Source organism: Bidens hawaiensis, unplaced genomic scaffold, assembly GCF_021521415.1.
Source record: "Bidens hawaiensis isolate Kalapana, Puna unplaced genomic scaffold, B.hawaiensis_p1.1 tig00055963_1, whole genome shotgun sequence".
Lineage (NCBI taxonomy): Eukaryota > Viridiplantae > Streptophyta > Magnoliopsida > Asterales > Asteraceae > Bidens > Bidens hawaiensis.
Window position 1 is genome coordinate 56,803 of NW_027500085.1, and position 7,943 is coordinate 64,745.

At 33.3% G+C, this 7,943-nt stretch overlaps 1 pseudogene; it reads left to right on the forward strand.

Moving 5' to 3' along the window:
* Positions 1 to 5,524: 5,524 nt before the first annotated feature.
* LOC143601248 (calcium-dependent protein kinase 29 pseudogene) lies at positions 5,525 to 6,205 on the forward strand (annotated as a pseudogene).
* The last annotated feature ends 1,738 nt before the right edge of the window (positions 6,206 to 7,943 follow it).

Below are 7,943 nucleotides of genomic sequence, written 5' to 3' on the forward strand. Positions count from 1 at the left end.
TTGATCGGATTTTATAACCGACACGGTGGAATCGTTGCCTGGTGATTTTATCTCTATTTTTTTTAAAGTAATTACCTGAATAGTCTATATATAGTTTGTTAAAAGAGTAAAATATTAGTTATTTGTAAATTTAACTGATTTTTTACGGAAGTTAGTTGAACTCAAATCTTCCACATGTAACATATTTGGGTGGAGGAGAGCATGAGTTAAATCGATCGCCTACTATGGACGCCTTACAAAAACCGAGAGTAAACACTACTTTCATTTATCTCATGTTACGTGGCTACGGTTATATATATTTATATGGTAAATGGTATCTTCTTGGTGTAATATTCCCCCATTTCCATGTTTTCGCTACATTAATTCCCTCTTTCCATTAAAACCTAAAAGTGTCCAATATGAAAAGGAGAACATGGTCATAGCCTGCTGGCCGGTACATATGGAAAACTCGTAATGCATGATGTGGTGTTCCTTAAAAAGGAAGTTTCAGTTCTAACATCCAAGCATTCTCGTGAAGATAAAGTTAAGATTAGTATGGGTGAAAAAAGGGTCCAAATTAAACTCTCCAGCGTCTTGCTTGTTTTTGTTTTTTTTTTTTTTTTGATAAATTGCCTTCAATTTTGAAAAAAAAAAAACTATCTAAAAAGGTTAGAGCATGTGCTTAAAAATTTCTCCTTCATTTTTGGATAAATTGCCTTTATTAAATCTCGTTGACTCGTTCCAGCTCACCACCTGTACTGAAAACCCTCGTGGTTTTATAAATATTCTTTTTTAAACAACAAATGACACTTAATTACTTATATTAAACATGCTACGTACGAAGTTGCTACTAGCAGACAAACAAAATTAAACACCAGAAAACAGAAATTAGTCAAATTACAACATGATCTCAAAAATTGAAATGTTTTTTTTTGTATTTACTTGAGTACTTGTTGAAGTAAAAGCTTAAAGTTATATATATTTTACTTCAGTTTTTATCAAAATACTTGATATCTACTACATTTAACGTGTATCATGATCAAACTTCATTCAGAAGCAAACAATTCACCTGTCTTTTTATACTCCAAATTTTTATGGTGTTTGAGCGTTCTAGAGTCTAAATCTTATATGAAAGTTATAAAATAAATGCTAAAAGGTAAATATTTACAATTTTCTCTAATGTGTAATATCAACATAGTTCCTTACATGTGCAGCAAGTTACTATTTTGAATTAATAAAAACTAGTTTGTATTTGCGTACGTATAAACTAGTAATACTAGTAATACAACCTGTGTGACGAGACGAGGTATTTATCTTTTTTCGTACTTACTATCCTAAATGTTGATACAGCCAATAGGGGCCGGTGTTAAACACTTGTTACGTTAAGGGGAAAAAAAGAAAGAAAATCCATGAAAAAGTTATTGACAAGACTATTACACTAATACCAATGTATAAAATAAATTAGTTTGAGTAAACTGCAGTTTTCGTCAATGTGGTTTGTCCAAATCTGCAGTTTTAGTCAAATAGTTTCAAATTTGCGAGTTTCATCTTTGTGGTTTCATTTCACTTGCAATTAAACCGAACCCCACTAACGTCGTTAAGTTTGATCGTTAAACCCATTAGTGTACCCCTCACATGAGGGGCAATTTTGTTTGTTTTTTTTCCCAAATACACCCCAGTCCCTCACGTATGGATGGATTGCGAATTAGGGTTGGTGTTTATTTGGGGAGAAAAATGACAAAATTGCCCCTCATGTGAGGGGCACACTGATGGGTTTAACAACCAGACTTAACAGGGTTAGTGTTATCGAGTTTAATTGCAAGTGAAATGAAACCAAAGAGACAAAAATTACAAATTTAAATCTATTATACTAAAATCGTAGATTTGAACAAACCATATGGTATATAGCCTAGAGCCATAGATAGAACTATCAAAACATGCCTACCTACCGAAATGACCACAAATGAGTATCGTGTAAGACGTAATAATAAACTACGATAATCCATGTGACAATCACTTTTAAAATTAGATGCAAGCCATGTGACACACCATATTGACTTCATTCCCACAAGACAAGGTGATAAGAACAAATTATAAATAGATTAAACTATATAAATATTCTGTGTTTTTTTTCAGACATAATAGTTATAAAATGTATTAAGTTATCGATATTACTAGCATGAATTAAATATAACTAGTATTTTGAACCCACGTTGTGAGGGTGTGAAAGTATAACTGAAGAAGCTAACGACATCCACACGTTACTATGAAATCGGTCATCAATTGACATTCGTTCATGACATTCAATATACTTTCTCTATATATATATAAATAAAAAAAAAACAATCATGACCATCAACTACCAGGATACCTATTCTTCTATATGCACCCGTTATCAAGTTAGCAAGTGTTTTGTCTTTGGGCCACAATATAACATACAAATAATTAAAAAGGAAAAATATACTGGAGTGGAAACTGGAAAGCTTGTCACGTCTTGATGGGTCGGATCATAAAAAGAAGCAAGGCCCAATCTTGAGGCCCGTGATCCTGGTCAAAAGGGGTTGAACTGAATTTAGCTAAAGTTGTTTCGTTGCATCAAGTCATCACTCAACTATATTGTAGAGTATGCAAATCATGTGTATCTTACTAGTTTATTCTTCTTTATGTCAAATAATTCAATACTTTTATTTTTTAAGCACTTGCAAAAACCATCACTAGTCACTAAGATGTACCTTTTCACAATGTTTAGGTACGAGGTACCATGCCTTTAGCTAAACTTCTCTAATTCTTCATGTTTTTTAGCATATAATTTTCGAACATAACAGGATCGAGCTACATGCAACCTACTTGAGATTGTCAAGATAAAAACTAGGTCGACCGAAGCTTAAACAAGCTTAAGCTTTAAAATAAGCTCATTTAAAAAAGAAGTCAAATCTCAAGCTTCAATTATCTAACTCGAATAGTTTACAAGTCTAAACAAGTCAATCATTTATATAGTTTATATAATTTATATTTAGCATATCAAACATATATTTACAAAATATGTAATTATCATATGTTAAAACTATGATAAAAATAACAAAAGAAATATATGCTTTTTTTAACAACAAGCTATATATGTTATATGTAATAATAATAATAATAATAATAATAAATAAGTATATGTAAAGTAATTAGAAATGTGTAGTATCTAAAAAACTAGAAACGATTCGTTTTAATTTAACATCCATACCTTTTTTTATTAAAAAAAAAAAAAAAACTTTTATGTGTTAAGTGGAGACTCTGTTGGCTAAATAAAAAACGGCGCCAGCTACACCTATCTCGTGCCTTTTATTATTATTATTATTTTAAAATACGATAACTTCTTTCTAAGCTCAAAGGAAAAAGGCACGGGCTACACTAGGGTTGTCCAAACTGTTCGCCGCTCGCCGCTCGTTCGTCGTTCGCTCGAAAATTGCTCGAAAAATGCTCGTTCGATTTCGGCTCGGTTTGAAAGTGAGTTGTTCGCCTTGGTTTGGTTTAAAAGCAATCCAAGCACGAGCAAAGCCTCGCTCGGTTTGGTTCGGTTCGTTTTGCTCGAATTATTTTTTATTTATTAATTTTATATATAAAAGTATACTATTTTTTTTTAAGTTTTTAAAATTTCCCTATTTTGTGTTGAATTCAAAGTTCAAATTTAGACCATAGTCAATCGTTTTATATATGATTTGTTGTTAACTATGAGTTTTATACATTTTAAATGTGAAAGTTAAACAATTTAGAGTTGAAAGTCTTGAATTAATGATATTTTGAAGTTTTAGAAATTTAAAATTGGAAACTTTGTACGAAATCAAGCAAAACCAAACCGAACCAAGCCGCTCGGTTTCAAAACCAAACCAAGTTCAAGCATAAAGATAACGCTCGTTTCTTTAAATCAATCCATTCGGTTCGGCTCGCTTTCAAACCAAACCAAGTATGGGCATGCCCGTGTTCGGTTAGGTTCGGTTCGTGAACAGCCCTAGGCTACACACAGCCTACTAAGCCTTGTATGTGTTACGAGGTGGGTTATGGGTGTGCACACATTCCACGTGCCTAATTTTGTTTGGTTCTAAGGTAGTCATATTATACTAAATCATGTTTTTATGTGAAGGCTCCGCCTTAGACCATCTTCATTGGGCATCAGTGGCCTAGATATCATCCTTGCAAGTGTGCGGATCTTTTTGTGTGTTAAGTGGCGACTCGGTTAGCTAAATAAAAAGGGCTCCAGCTACACCTATCTCGTGCCTTTTATTATTATTATTATTATTATTATTATTATTATTATTATTATTATTATTATTATTTTAAAATACGATAGCTTCTTTTTAGCTCAAAGGAAAAAAAGGCATGGGCTACACACAACATACTAAGCCTTGTATGTGTTACGAGGTTTGTTAGGGGTGTGCCAACATTCCACATGCCAAATTTTGGTTGATTCTAAGACCATCTTCTATGGTGGGGGGCATCGAAGCCCCTCCACAATGCCACGTCAGCGCCAGGTAAGCACCATGAATATTGAAGCCACAACCAATAATGTCTCGTTATGGTTTAATGCCCCAAGAGCCCCCATTATATATACACACACACGTTTTCCTCTCTTCAGCGCCCGGCGTTCCAACGATTGACAGCAACGACGCCCACCACTAAAAGCGCCCCTTGGTGGTGTTCCACACCCAAAGGCGCTTGTCGTTCCTCTCACCCGCTCCCTATAGCGTATGGTCTAAGGTGGTTCACATTGTACTCAATCATGTTTTTATGTGAAGGCTCCACCTTAGACAGACTCCATCGGGGGCATTCGTAGCCTAGGTGGTGTCATCCTTGCAAGGGCGTGGGATGAATTTTTGTTACTATTTAATGATTATATTTGAAAAAAATAATTATATAATTCGATTATTAGTTAATGGATTTTTCTCACTATATACTACTTTCTACTCTAACATAATCAAATAACAATACTAATCATTTAGTCTGTTTAACTTTAAAAAGTTTAAAATTAAAAGAAAAAAAATCATCCAAGATTAAAACAAAAGGTTACGTTTTTTAAGAGCAAAAAAAAAAAGAAAACTTGTAACTAATATTAGTGAGACATTTGAAAAAACTTGCTAAATATCATATGAACTTCTCATTAAAAAATAACCCTTATTTTATAGAACAAATTGAAAATGTTAGTTTTATAAAAAAAAATGTTATACCAACAAAAACTCAACCTTTCATGTTATCTTAAAAGTAATCCAATCCTTTGAACAAGCAATAGAAATTAGAAACTATTGCTAAAATCAACATTTCACACGTACAAGCCTTGCTTGGCGTATAGCATACGGTCCCAATAATCACCTCCGGAAGCAACTTCAAATCAAGAAACCTACAAAAACAAACGTGTACAACCAAAAAGTACCAACACAAAAAACAATTAGCAAGCAAGGCACCTTTAGGCTAGCTTTAACATTCATCAATCCAATCGACTTCAAAAGCCTCACAAAAACACAAATCTAACACCAACCCATTTCACATCTCACCATAATCTCAAATGGGTATTTGTTGGTCTTTACTAAAACCCCGCCGAAACCACCCGAACCAACACCAACAAATCCCAATCCAATCGTCATCGCCCACTCATGATTGTTTCACCGCTTCTCAAGAGCGAACATACTACCCTATCTCCACCAAGACCGACCCGAAACAATTGAAAAACCAAAGTTCTATATTAGGAAAGGAGTATGTTGACCTACATGACACTTACTATTTTGGGAAAGAGTTAGGAAGAGGGCAATTTGGTGTGACATATCTTTGCACTGAGAAGGCCACAGGAGTGAAGTATGCATGCAAATCGATATCGAAACGGAAGCTTGTGACACAAAAGGAGATGGATGATGTGAAGAGGGAGATTTTGATGTTGCAACATTTAACCGGACAACCGAATATTGTGGAGTTTAGAGGTGCATATGAAGATGAAACAAATGTGCATTTGGTGATGGAGTTGTGTAGTGGTGGAGAGCTTTTTGATAGGATAACAAAGAAAGGAAGTTATTCTGAGAAAGAGGCTGCTAAGATTGGAAGGCAGATTGTGAATGTGGTGCATGTTTGTCACTTCATGGGTGTCATGCATAGAGACTTGAAGCCTGAGAATTTTTTGATGGTTAGTCAAGATGAAGAGTCTCCATTAAAGGCTACTGATTTTGGGCTTTCTGTCTTCATTGAAGAAGGTTAGTCTTACAATATTATTTGATTTAGTTATTAATCTCTTTATCAAATACAACTTCAAGTTCGTGTAAAACTTTAAGGGGATGTTAACACTTAAAGTCTACAACAACATATTATTTAGTTATTTTATAATTCTATCTTAAGTTCGTGTAAAACTTTAAGGGGATGGTGCAGTAGTAAGCATCTGATTTCCCGTAAACGATTTTAGGTTTGAATCTTGTTTATGATGTTTCACGCCATGACCTCTTGAATGTCACATATCTGGTACAAGTTGTGATTTACCTAGCATAGCACAGGTTCTCATGATTACTAAAAAGAAAAAAAAATTGCATCTTAAAGCATGTTTAAATACTATAGAATGATAAAAATTAAAATCTTAATAAGTTTTTGACATCCGCACGTAAGATCTACAAAGATGTTTCAATACCAGGTACTAATGAAGATTATCTTTTTAATTAAAAAATCTTTTTTAAATTAAAGTGATAAAGTAGAATGTTGCAAAGTATAACTTCTTGGAACTTGTCTATTGGCTCACGTTAGGCATAAAACAACTGTTGTAGTGTGTATATATGCATTTAGGAAATATATTATGTTGCTCAAAAGTTGCAATATCCCCATTTTAAAATCATTTTAAGTGCTTGCTCCAGTAAATGGAATAAATAAATAACGTCCAAAATAAAATGATATCCTAATTAATTTAGAAACAAAATATTGCTATAATTTATTTTATTTAAAGGTATAAAAAACTTTCTAAATAAAAGATATTATTTGAAAATATAGTGTTTACATTAAGACAGAATGCTAACGGACAATAAGCTACGCCGTAAGCCCTTTTAAATAGTTGTCATAATTGTATTTACATACGTATAAACAAGATTCGGGTTCGCTTTCAATTTTATATTGCAAAACTAAAACACTTGAAAGTGGAAACCACAATTTCACTTTCATTCTTGTTTGTGTTATATAATGGTGCAAGTATTATTTTTTTACTAGTAAACATAAATTAAATAAAACTACACTTATTGAAAAAATATATAGATATTTGATCAATAATGAAATGACAAGAAAAAAGTTGTAGTACACATCGGGTCAACAAGTAAATGGTGAAATGACAGGTCAACGGCGTCAACGTGGGTTTGTCTTGGTGCCCTTGTCTAATTTCAATATGTCTGATTCACATCACATGATCATGTTCATGTGAACTTTAGACCTAACAATTTGCAATCATTTCACAAAAAGAAATGGACACATCAGACTAGATATTTACACACATATTAGTACAACATAGATAATAATAATAATAATAATAATAATAATAATAGGTGATTATATTTGTAAGTCTAGTCTACAAACACACTTTAACGAACACCCATGTATGCGTTTTTGATGATACATGGCTACGATTTGATTAACGGCTATGCATTTACCAAGGACACGTGGCCACAACTTTAAGACGATGTCATTCGTATATTTTTAAGACCATTTGTAGTGGTTAATTAAAAGGTGAAAAACACATCATCACGTCACTGCCACATAAGATTGGGGCGTTTTAATCTTTTTTTATATAAAATTTTGATTGGGATAATATGATTAGTTGAAATTAACTCTTTAATTATCGCCCCCCCCCCCCCCCCCCCGCTTTGAGCCTCTATACCGTTAATGCAATAGCGCCCCATTGGGACGGTTTCCATTTTGACACCTTTGGTTGTGGGGTTGTTTTTTTTTTGACGAACATTAGTAAGCCT